The sequence below is a fragment of the Musca domestica genome, unplaced genomic scaffold (genome assembly GCF_030504385.1).
Source record: "Musca domestica strain aabys unplaced genomic scaffold, Musca_domestica.polishedcontigs.V.1.1 13, whole genome shotgun sequence".
In the NCBI taxonomy this organism is placed as follows: Eukaryota; Metazoa; Arthropoda; class Insecta; order Diptera; family Muscidae; genus Musca; species Musca domestica.
This window is the reverse complement of record NW_026712172.1, coordinates 17,161,966-17,175,147: the sequence shown is the minus strand read 5'-3', so window position 1 is coordinate 17,175,147 and position 13,182 is coordinate 17,161,966. Positions and strand designations below refer to the sequence as shown.

General features: G+C 27.5%; 1 protein-coding gene across 1 annotated transcript in view; it reads right to left on the bottom strand.

Annotated features, from left to right (window-relative positions):
• LOC101896376 (potassium voltage-gated channel protein eag) overlaps positions 1-13,182 on the bottom strand; it is a 274,849-nt gene that overhangs the window by 174,815 nt on the left and 86,852 nt on the right. The window lies entirely within an intron of this gene.

Sequence of the window (13,182 nt, the reverse complement as noted above, 5' to 3'; positions counted from 1 at the left end):
TTTATTTGTTTTCTCAAAAAATATCTACTACTCTTTTTTTAAATTTAAGGCAATCAACTTAAAAATAATTTAAATATTTTGCTAAACTCAATTTTTTTAACATTTCGTCTTGATCGTTTTCCCAAAAATACCTCCAATGCAAATGTGTTCCAAGAGCAACATTTGTAGAACGGAGTCTCATTCTCCCTCCAATTTATTGTTGGCATAATAAATCTCATTTTACCATCTGCAGCCGTTTTAATATAAAAATGAAGCAGGGGGGCATAGGCACAAATTAATATAATTCTCTTCCATCATCATGTCTGTTTGATCCCACAGGATGTGTTTTATGCTTTCGACGGAGCAGGAAGTTTGCCGTGTCATCAACAAATGTTTACAAATACAGATCTACACAGACACACAATTCTCTGTAGAAATTTTTATTTAGATATGTTGATGTCCTGGCAAAATTAATTTCCTTCCTTGCAATACTCAGCTTGTTTGTCTATGCTCCATGCTCTTGCTTGAACATTTATTTGTGTTCAAAATGAAATGAATTATTTCGTTATCTTCTTGGTTTCATTTGTGCTAAACTCAATTAAAACAGACTCTCTCGGTCCATCTGTTTGCCCAGAAATATTTGTGCAACACCCCTAAATGTACAGATTGCTTTAGTCCTTGTCCGGCACTTTAGATGTTCATTATAATGTTTTGCTTCGCCTTGGACATAACCAAATAATTGTTTGCTTGATTTAGACAATTTTCAATTTTCCTAGAATATTTGTTATTTGGGGTAATTAAAACTCTGACCAATATGTATGTTGGGCTGATGGGGATGTTGTTCTTCTTCTGCTAGTGTCAAGCTTATTTGCAATTAATTAACCTAGTTGTTTACCAGCCAAATGATGTTATAATAAATGGGAAATGGTTAAGCAGATAATTATAAGATTATATGGTATTAGATTTCGTAGTATGTGCGAGTATTGAGCACAAAATTGAAAGCAGCCGAAGAGAAATGACCTTGAAAATTCGATTTTGATATGAAAATTTTATGTCAAGAAATTAAGTGTGTTGAATGTGTGGAGCATTAATATATAAACGAATGTTCTTAGCTAAATATTGTTCAAGGCATTAATGTGGCCTTGAGTCTTGTCTTTCAAATGCCATTTCATTTGTAGAAGTACTCCGAAAACTATGGAAGTTATGAATATTTTACTGAAACTACTCAATAATTAATATTAGTTATACGCAACAGGGTACACATTTAGAAAATAGGTTTTTTAAGGCTTTATATGTTTAATATGGCTTAAAAAATATTTTTGTAATGAGGCAAAGATCTCAGCTTTGTTATGCCTTTTATAAATAGTCCGAAAAGATAAAAATTTCCGCCTGTATCGCCCCATTTTGAGCTCTCCCAAACATAATCGATTTTAAGAACATTCACTTTCAATATTCTTTGAATTTTAATATTATGAGAATTGTGCATACTGAAAGTGTGTGTAGGCTATGCTATAACATTTTTAAAATTTGGAAATTCCTTTAAAAAATATTAAAAAAAAAGTCATATTTATGCCGTGAATGGGTGGCGTATGACAAATATTAATTATTGGGTTATTTGGGTAAAACTTACATAACTCAGGCAATTTTTAATATTTTTTACTGGCAAATAAGCCAAATGGAAGCCAATGATTAAGGCCACTAAGATCTTTACTAGTTAGGTGTACATTTTGCATAAAATGTACGAAATTTTTAATCACTCTTTTAAGGTTTGACAAAACTGAATATATCTTAAAATATAACTTGCTGAATGTATGAGAAATATCCATACAAACAAATCGTTTTTAGTATATATCGCTAAAGACGTTACTGTGCTCACTGTTACTGTCTTTCATTTGCCACCTTATATTTGGAAATACAACAAAAATTGTAGAAGTTATGAATAATTTACTAAAATTAACCAATAATTAATATTAGTTATACGCAACCGAGTACCATCGAGGAAAATAACATTTTGTGAGTTTTACGGCTTTAATATGCCAATAAAAATATTTGTAAGGGGGCAACGATTAAAGCTTTTATATTTTTCTTTAAAAGAGTCCTGCAAAGATTTCAATTTTCGCTTTTATTGTCCATCTTTAAATTCTGCTAAACATAACAAATTTTTTGGCTCATTTTCTGGCAAATATTTTCGAAATTCAAATTATGAGAATTTCGTATTTTGGTAATGTGCATAAGCGATCGGATACTACTTTTAAACATTTAAAATTCATAAGAAAATAAGAAAAATATTAAAATAAATAAATTTAAATGATGTATTGGGTGGCGTATGACGAATATTAATTATTGGGTTATTTTGTGAAAACGTTCATAACTCCGGAAATTTTTAATATGTTTTAATGAAAAAGGTGGCAAATGAAAGCCAGGGATGTAGGCCATTGAGAAATTTACCAAGAAGGTGCACGTTACCTATAAAATTGTGGACATTCTTTATTGCTCATTTAAGATTTCATAAATCTAAATATGTCTTTTAATAAAATGTTTTGGATGTATGAGTAATATCCATAAAAAGGATTGAATTTTGCTTAATATTCTTAAAGGCATTATCGAGCCCCAGAATCATGTCCTTCATATGCCGTTTCATTTGCAGAAATATTCCAAAAATTATAAAAGTTATGACTTATTTACCAAAATTACCAAATAATTATCATTAGTTATACGCAACCAGGTACAATCGAAGAAAGACGAATTTTGTAAGTTTTAAAGCTATAATATGCCAATGAAACTACTTATGAGGGGGCAACGATCACAGTATTGATATGACTCCTTAAAATAGTCTTACAAATATTTCGAATTTCGCTTTGATTGTATCTATTTAAGTTTTGATGAACAAAACCTTTTTTTTTTGGCTAATTTTCTTGTAAATATTCTCGAAATACAAATTATAAGAATTTTCTTTTTTCGTAATGTGCATGGGCAATTGGATATGACTTTAAAAATTTCGAAATTGATCAGAAAAATCTTAAAATAAATTATTTTAAAATAGTGTAGTGGGTGGCGTATGACAAATATTAATTATTGGGTTATTTCGGTAAAACTTCCATAACGTTGACAATTTTGAATATATTTTCCTGAAAATGATGGCAAATGAAAGCCATGAATTTAGATCATTGCAATCTTTACTAATAAGGTGTATGTTATCATAAAATATTGGAAATATTCAATCGCTCTTTTAAGGTTTTAAAAATCTGAAAATGTCTTTTAACAAAATTTTCTGAATGTATAAGAAATTTTCATATAAAAAAAATCGGTGTAGATTAATATTATTAAAGACATTATTGGGCACTATAATGTTGTCTTTCATATGCCGTTTCATTTGCAAAAATATTCGAAAAATTGTAAAAGTTATGACTTATTTACCAATATTACCCAAAAATTAATATTAGTTATACGCAACATGGTACAATTAAACAAATAACTTTTTTAAGGTTATATAGTTTTAAAATGCCTTAAGAATATAATTTTAAATGGTCCTCGGTTATAGACCCGATACTTTTCCTGGAAATAATCCCCAAAAGTCCCAAGTTCCCCTTAGATTGCCCCTTTTGAACGCCTTTGACCATAACCCATTTGGAGCACAGTCACTTTCAATAATTTTCTTATTAAAAAGAAATGACTTGGATAAACATTTAATTTTTGTTTTTTTTTTTTTCCAAAAATCTAATACAACAACCGAATAATTACAACAATAACAACAACTACCACAACGAAGTACAACTGCATATGACATAATTTGCGGTATATAAATATTTACCCTTGTCAACAAAATGATTGTATGTCCATAGAGGACAAAACACACAAATACAGAGCAAGCAAACATTCTGGTGATGGAGGAGAAGAAGAAGAAGACAAAAAAAAGGGTGCCAGAAAAACTGCAGCGGAGAAAAAGGGGTTGCCAGCAAAAAAGGGGAGAATAAACTGTAGCGGCAATGACAAACAAATAAAAACTTTTAGATCACGTGCTGTATATATTTTTTTTAAGTTTCGTGTTCTGTATTTTTTGTTGCTTTTTTATTCATAAATTCTTGACAAACTATGACGTCATTTCATGGGAAAGAAATAGACACACACACACACACACTCAGAGCACCCGAAGACCTCACTCATTGCATACACATGCATAAAACATGTCCTTTAACAAATGTTTCATTTGTTTGTGTTTTGCCTGACTGTTTGTTTGCCCGACTAAATGCTAAGGATACACACTCGCTCACTCACACAAAGACAGTTGCATGTTTGTCAGTGTGTGTGTAACTGCTTGGTTTTCCTTCTCCGCCATATCTATATTTAGACCCTGTACGCATATACAAATACTTGTACTTGAATATTTAATGCAAATATGTGTATGTGTGTCAACAGAGAAATTGCACTCAAAAGAAAAACACAACCAGCAACAACAACAAAAATAATATAGAAATATTTATATACTCTGCAATGGATATGAATGTATGCATGTCGACGTAATGTTGGAATATTAATGCGGGTGGAAATTGAATTATAGAAAAAAATACAAAAAATTTTATTGAGAGGAATCTTTTTAAAGTTCCATAGTAAATAATATAAAATAATAAATAACTAAATAGCTTTTAAAAGTTTTTAAGCTATAATATGCCTTGAGAGATATTTGTAAGAAGGCCACGATTATAGCTTTAATATGCCTCTTTAAATTAGTCATATTTAGCATTTCAATTTTTGCTCTGCTTAACATAACAAAATTTAGGCTCATTTTATTGAAAATATTTTGAAAATTCAAATTATTAAAATTTTGTATTTTCGTAATGTGCATAGGAAATCGGATATGACTTTAAAAATTTTGAAATTCTTTTGAAAAATCTTAAAATAAATTATTTTAAAATTCTGTAATGGGTGGCGTATGACAAATATTAATTATTGGGTTATTTTGGTAAAACGTTCATAACTCCGACAATTTTTGTTATATTTTACAGAAGAAGATGAGAAATTAAAGCCAGGCATTGAGACCATTGAGAAATATACAAATAAGTTGCATGTTATTAATAAAAGTTTGGAAATTTGCAATCGCTTATTTAATGTTTCAAAAATCGGAATATGGCTTTAAAGACAATGTGCTGAACTTATGAGATATAGAAATATAAAGAAATATTTTTCACTTAATACTGTTAAGGACATTATAAGGCCCCACAATCTTTTCTTTCATATGCCACTTCAGTAGCAAATATATTCGAAAAATTTTAAAAGTTATGACTTATTTACCAAAATTACCCAATAATTAATATTAGTTATACGCAATATGGTGCAATTAAATAAATCCCTTTTTTAAGGTTATATAGATTTTATATGCCGTAAAAAATAAATTTTAATTATTCCCGGTTACAGATCTGATAGTCCACTAGAAAATAATGCTAGATGTCGCCGTGTGGGGACAATTCCTTACACAATTAGGCTGATAATACTCATTTGGTGCACAATAAATTATCTTGAAAATATTTTCGCAATTCATATTATGAGAATTTTGTATTTTCGTAATGCTTATAGGCATTCGGATACGACTTTAAAAATTTGGAAATTCATTTGAAAAATCTCAAAATAAAGTATTTTTAAATTTTGTAGTAGGTGGCGTATGACAAATATTAATTATTGGGCTATTTCGGTAAAACGTTTATAACTCCGACAATTTTTGATATATTTTAATCAAAATTGTGGCGCATGAAAGCCAGAGACTATGGTCATTGAGAAATTTACTAATACAGTACATGTTTACAAAATTTTAGAAATTTTCAATCGCAAATTTAATATTTCATGAATCGAATATGTCTTTAAGCAAAATGTTCTGAATGTATGGGAAATAGAAATATAAAGGAATGCTTTTAACTAAATACTGTCAAGGACATTATAAGGCCCCACAGTCTTCTCTTTCATATGCCACTTCACTTGCAGAAATATTCGTAAAATCCCAAAAGTTATGACTTGTTTACCAAAATTACCCAATAATTAATATTAGTTATACGCAATATTGTACAATTCAATAAATCGCTTTTTAATGATTATATAGGTTTTATATGCCTTAAAAATAACTTTTTATTGTCCTCGGTTACAGATCTGATACTACTCTAGGAAGTAATGCTAGATGTCGCCGTGTGGGGAAAATTTCGTACACAATTGAGCTGATATTACTCATTTGGTGCCCAAAAAATTATCTTGGAAATATTTTCGCAATTCATATTATGAGAATTTTGTATTTTCGTAATGCTTATAGGCATTCGAATACAGCTTTAAAAATTTGGAAATTCATCAGAAAAATCTTAAAAAAAAATATTTTTAAATTCTGTAGTAGGTAGCGTATGACAAATATTAATTATTGGGTTATTTCGGTAACACGTTCATAACTGCGACAATTTTTGATATATTTTGATAAAATAAATGGCAAATGGAAGTCAGACATTGAGGCCATTAAGAAATTCACTAATAAAATTAATAAAATTTTGGAAATTTTCAGTCGCTTATTTAATATTTCGTTTATCTGAATATGTCTTTGAGCAAAATGTTCTGAATGTATGAGCAATACAAATATATAGGAATCTTTCTCACTTATTACTGTCAAAGAAATTATTGAGACCTAGAATCTTGTCTTTCATTTGCCACTTTACAGGCAAAAATATTCGAAAAATTCTAAAAGTTATGACTTATTTACTAAAATTACCCAAAAATTAATATTAGTTATACGCAACATGGTACAATTAATTAAATCACTTTTTAAAGGTTATATAGGTTTTATATGCCTTAAAAAATAACTTTTAATTGTCCTCGGTTACAGATCTGATACTACTCTAGAAAATAATGCTAGATGTCGCCGTGTGGGGCTGAAATTAAAAATTTGTTGTACAAGATGGGCTGACTTTACAAACCTAAAACCTAAAATCGGATGACTATATAGATGGGAGACAAATCTGCATATGCGACGAAAAATATTTATTATTACAGTTTTGATATGCCTCCTTAAAATAGTCTTAAAAGTATTTCGATTTGAATTTCCCCTTTGAGCTCTGCTGAACATAACCTACTTTATGCTCATTTCCTTGCAAATATTTTCGAAATTCAAATTATGAGAATTTTGTATTTTCGTAATGAGCAAAGGCAATCGAATACGACTTTAGAAACTTTGAAATTCATTAGAAAAATCTTAAAATAAATTATTTCAAAATTCCGTAATGGGTGGCGTATGACAAATATTAATTATTTGGTTATTTCGGTAAAACTTTCATAACTCTGACAATATTTTATATATTTTAAAGAAAATTGTGGCAAATGAAAACCAAGAAATTAGGCCATTAAGAAATTTACTAAAATAAAATTTTGGTTGGTAAATGATAAAATATTTCTTCAAGAATTCAGAATTTATTCAGAATTCATATTCAGAATTCATATTCAGAATTCATATTTCTTCAAGAATTCAGAATTCATTCAGTTGTTGGAAAAATATATTTTTATGCCTTAGTTTTTCTTAGATCAAGAAAAATATATATTTTCTCCCGGACCCATTTTAATATTGCTTTGCAAATTTGTTGTTGGTGCTTTAATATGTGCGTAATATTTGTGTACATCTGTGTTGGTATAGTGTCAGCAATAATATACAGTAATATATATCAGCCAATTTGAAATTGTCTCTTGTTGTTAGAAGACAGCAACTTGGCTTCAATATTAGCTTTTAAATTGCAATTTAAAAAGGGAAAAATTAGATTTCAAATCATCTCATTTTGCATACAGAAATATGTTCATACGGCGAACTACAGAAAAATTTAATGGAGAGAATGTTGTCATTGACATCAGACATCAGGGCCGGAAATTAGAATTTTTTTTTAATATCAACAGAAGTGTATTTTTAAATAAATATTTTTTTCAGATGTCAATAGACGTGGATTTTTTAAAAAATATTTTTTCCAGATATCAACAGACGTGGATTTTTTAAAAATGCATGTTTTCCAAATATCAACAGACATGGATTTTTTAAAAAATATTTTTTCCAAATATCAACAGACGTGGATTTTTTAAAAAATATTTTTTCCAAATATCAACAGACGTGGATTTTTTAAAAAATATTTTTTCCAAATATCAACAAACGTGGATTTTTTAAAAAATATTTTATTCCAGATATCAACAGACGTGGATTTTATAAAAAATATTTTTTTCCAGATATCAATAGACTTGGATTTTATAAAAAATATTTTTTTCCAGATATCAATAGACTTGGATTTTATAAAAAAGTTTTTTTTCTGATATCAACAGAACGTGGATTTTTTAAAAAATATTTTTTCCAAAAATCTCAACAGACGTGGATTTTTTAAAAAATATATTTTCTACAAATAACAACAGACGTGAGTTTTCTAAAAAAATATTTTTTCTAAATATTAACAGACGTGGATGTTTAAAAAAATATTTTTTCTAAATATTAAGAGATGTGGATGTTTAAAAAAATATTTTTTTCCGGATGTCAATAGACGTGGATTTTATAAAAAATATTTTTTCCCAGATATCAATAGACGTGGATTTTATAAAAAAATATTTTTTCCCAGATATCAATAGACGTGGATTTTATAAAACAATATTTTTTTTTTCCAGGTATCAATAGACGTGGATTTTATAAAAAAAAATATTTTTTTTCAGATATCAATAGAAGTGGGTTTTATAAAAAAATATTTTTTCCCAGATATCAATAGACGTGGATTTTATAAAAAAATATTTTTTCCCAGATATCAATAGACGTGGATTTTATAAAAAAATATTTTTTCCCAGATATCAATAGACGTGGATTTTATAAAAAAATATTTTTTCCCAGATATCAATAGACGTGGGTTTTATAAAAAAATATTTTTTTTTTTCAGATATCAATAGACGTGGATTTTATAAAGAATATTTTTTTCAAATTTTTTAAAAAATATCAGATATCAATAGACGTGGGTTTTATAAAAAAATATTTTTTTTTCAGATATCAATAGACGTGGATTTTATAAAGAATATTTTTTTCAAATTTTTTAAAAAATATCAGATATCAATAGACGTGGGTTTTATAAAAAAATATTTTTTTTTTCAGATATCAATAGACGTGGATTTTATAAAGAATATTTTTTTCAAATTTTTTAAAAAATATCAGATATCAATAGACGTGGATTTTATAAAAAAATATGTTTTTTCAACTTTTTTAAAAAATATCAGATATCAATAGACGTGGATTTTATAAAAAATATTTTTTTTTTCAAATTTTTTAAAAAATATCAGATATCAATAGACGTGGATTTAAAAAAAAAATATTTTTTCCCAGATATCAATAGACGTGGATTTTATAAAAAATATTTTTTCCCAGATATCAATAGACGTGGATTTTATAAAAAAATATTTTTTCCCAGATATCAATAGACGTGGATTTTATAAAAAAATATTTTTTCCCAGATATCAATAGACGTGGATTTTATAAAAAAATGTTTTTTCCCAGATATCAATAGACGAGGATTTTATAAAAAAATGTTTTTCCCAGATATCAATAGACGTGGATTTTATAAAATAAATATGTTTTTTCAAATTTTTTAAAAAATATCAGATATCAATAGACGTAAAAAATATCAGATATCAATAGACGTGGATTTCATAAAAAATATTTTTTTTTTCAAATTTTTTAAAAAATATCAGATATCAATAGACGTGGATTTTATAAAAAAATATTTTTTCCCAGATATCAATAGCCGTGGATTTTATAAAAAAATATTTTTTCCCAGACATCAATAGACGTGGATTTTATAAAAAAAATATTTTTTCCCAGATATCAATAGACGTGGATTTTATAAAAAAATGTTTTTTCCCAGATATCAATAGACGTGGATTTTATGAAAAAATATTTTTTCCAGATATCAATAGACGTGGATTTTATAAAAAAATATTTTTTCAGATTTTTTTAATAAATATCTGATATTAATAGACGTGGGTTTTATAAAAAAAAATTTTTTTTCAGATTTTTTTAAAAAATATCAGATATCAATAGACGTGGATTTTTTAAAAAAATATTTTTTTCTGATTTTTTAAAAAATATCAGATATCAATAGACGTGGATTTTATAAAAAAAATATTTTTTCAGATTTTTTAAAAAATATTTTTTGTCTCAATATAAAAAATATATATAAATTATTATATTTTCGTAATTATATATTTATATTATTTTAGTAATTTTTTTCAGTCCCTCTTTTACATAATACCATATGTAATATTTTTACATATTTTTTTTTCTTTTCATTACAGAAATATCGATTTAATCTCGATTCTCCATTCCGACCATGAAATCGCCATCAATGCAACCAATGAGCCATCACATACTCATAGATAGATAGATCTCTCCTTCCATCTTTTTCCCTCTCTCCTTCTCCCACCCCTTTCTCCCACACTTTTCCAATGAGACCATTGGGAAAAATGTCCCCGGCTAATTCCTGCATGAAAAATTTATGAAAATTACATTAGAATGCAAAGACATACAGGCAGTCAGGCAGGCATCCATCGAATGGCATCCTTGTTTGAGTGACAGGACATTGGAATGTATGCCACAAATCGAATTGTCTATCTTTTTGCTCACTCGTCGTCGTATATGTAATTATGGTGGCACAAAATGCATTTTTTCCAATTAAGGAAATCTTGAAGTCATTAAAAAAGGTAACAACAACATGTGCTGAGCGGGGAAAGGGGATTGGGGATACATATGCTTAAAGTTGCAGAGGAGAGATATGAAATTAAATATGAAAATAGATCAAGGACAAAAAATATGGATATTATTTTGGATAGTTTGAAGAAAAAAAAAAAAAAACGATGACTTTATATTAACTTTTTTTAAGGATAAACTAATTGGGATTTTTTTAAAAAAATATATTTTTTTTTCTTCAAGGATCATAAATATTTTGCTGCAAAGTATGGATTTTTTCTTTCAAATATCAAAAATGTTATTTTTTAATATTTTTTCAAGGATCAACAAATCCAGGATATTTAAAACAAACAGATACTTCTTTCAAAAATAGTCGAAACATGGTTTTTCTTCAGAATAATTTTTCCAAGGATAGTTTTTCAAGGATGAACAAAATGGAATTTTTTTACAATTATTGGCCCATGAAAGATATCTTCGTATATATTCTGATTCTGGTCCTGATTCTGATTTTGTTAACCGAAATTCATGTTTCAAGGACTTTTTATCCTTAAACAAAATTTCGGGGATCGTGCTTCCTAAAAAAGGACTTTATCATGTAAAAATAATTGGGGAGTATTTTTCGTACTTTGAAGAAAAAAAATTAAGAGATCTTAGTCTTAAGGACTACTCGTCCTAGAAAGAAGTTATTGGAGCAATACTGATCCTTTGAGAAAATATTTTTTGAAGAAAATTATGTTCGAATGACATTTTATTCTTAAAATAAATATTTTTTGAAAGACTATTATAGATCGTTGGAAAAATATTAGTTAAAGTAATCCGCGTCCGAAAGTCTATTGATGATTGAAAAAAAAACTTGGGAGGACTCTTGGTCCCTGATAAAAATTTTGAAAGGGGGATGTGGTCCTTTGAAGGACTTCTTCCTATAAAAATATATTTTTGAAAAAATATTTTTAAGCGATCCAACTCAGGCAGACTAGTGATCCTCAAAAAAAAAAAAAAAAAATGGAAGGACTCTTGGTCCCTGATACAAATTTTTTGAAAGGCCTTCTGATCTTTTTAAAGTATTTTCTGATATAAAAATATACTTTTTGAGAATATTTGGTGTTTTGAAAAAATATTTTTAAGTGAAAAAAATAGGAGGACTGCTGATTATTTGAAATAAATTTTAGAATGCCTTCTAGTCCTTAAAGACATTATTTTTTAAATCCATGTTTAAAAAATTTTTAGCCTCAAAAAATATTTGGGAGACTGTAGATAGGTGGAAAAATATTTTTAAATTTGATCCATGATAAATAACAACTGTCTGGACTGTTGACCATTGAAAGCAAATTTTCAAGGATCATCTGGCCATGTGAAGTATAAAATATTATTTGCCGACATTATTTGCTTAAATAACATGTTTAAATAACATGAGTCCTTGGAAAAAAGATTTGGAGATCCTGAATCCTTGAAAAACATAATTTAAAAAAATCATTATTTTTCGAAATCCATGTTTTATAACTTTTAGTCCTTAAAAATATTTGGTAGCCTTCAGATTTGATCCTTGATAAAATATTGAATTGTTGATTCTTTGGAACAATTTTTTTGCCGAAAAAAATTTTAAATAATTTTTGCTCCTTAAGAAGTATTTTTAAAAGAACTTTAGTTCTTTGAAAAGACATTTAGAGATCCAGGGTCCTTGGAAAAAATAATTTGGAAAAAGCCATTATTTTTTTGAAATCCATGTTTTTTACCTTAAGTCCTCAAAAATTTTCAAAAAAAAAAAAGATTGTTTTGACTGTTGATCCTTTGAAATAAATCTTTAAGGTTTTAAAATATTCTTGGCCGAAATGCATGTTTTAATAACTTTTGGTTCACAAAAAGTATTTTAAAGGAGTACCAGTCTTTGGAAAAAATATTTGGAGATCCTGGGTCCGTGAAAAAACTAAGTTTTGTATTTAGAGAATTTTTGACCCTGAAGAATATTTAGTGGGGATAAAATATATTTTTTATATCTTTTGGGGAGCCTGTTGGCCCTCGGAAGAAATATTATTTTTGGAATTCAAATTTTGAGATTTGATCCTTCTCCTTGAAAACCTTGATTGAAGCTAAATTAAAAATCTTTTCAATTAGAAATAAGATAAAATTCGGAGACCCTGGGTCCTTGGAAAAAATTATTTTAAAAACCCCTCTTTTTTTCGAAATCCATGTTCTTTAAATTTTAATACTTAAAAAAATATTTGAGAAACTGTAGATATGTAGCAAAATATTTTTAAAATTTGATCCTTGACATTGACTGTTGATCTTGAGAAAAAAATCTTTTGGGAGCATCTGGCTGAAATACATGTTCAAATAATGTTTGGTCCTTAAAAACTATTTTGAAAGAAATTTTGGAAGCCTGTAAACATTTCTAATATTCAATCCTTAAAAAAGAAATTGGCTGGCCTGTTGATAAAATAAATAGTTGTTGGTCCCTAAAAACTATTCTGAAAGAAATATTAGTCCTTAGAAAT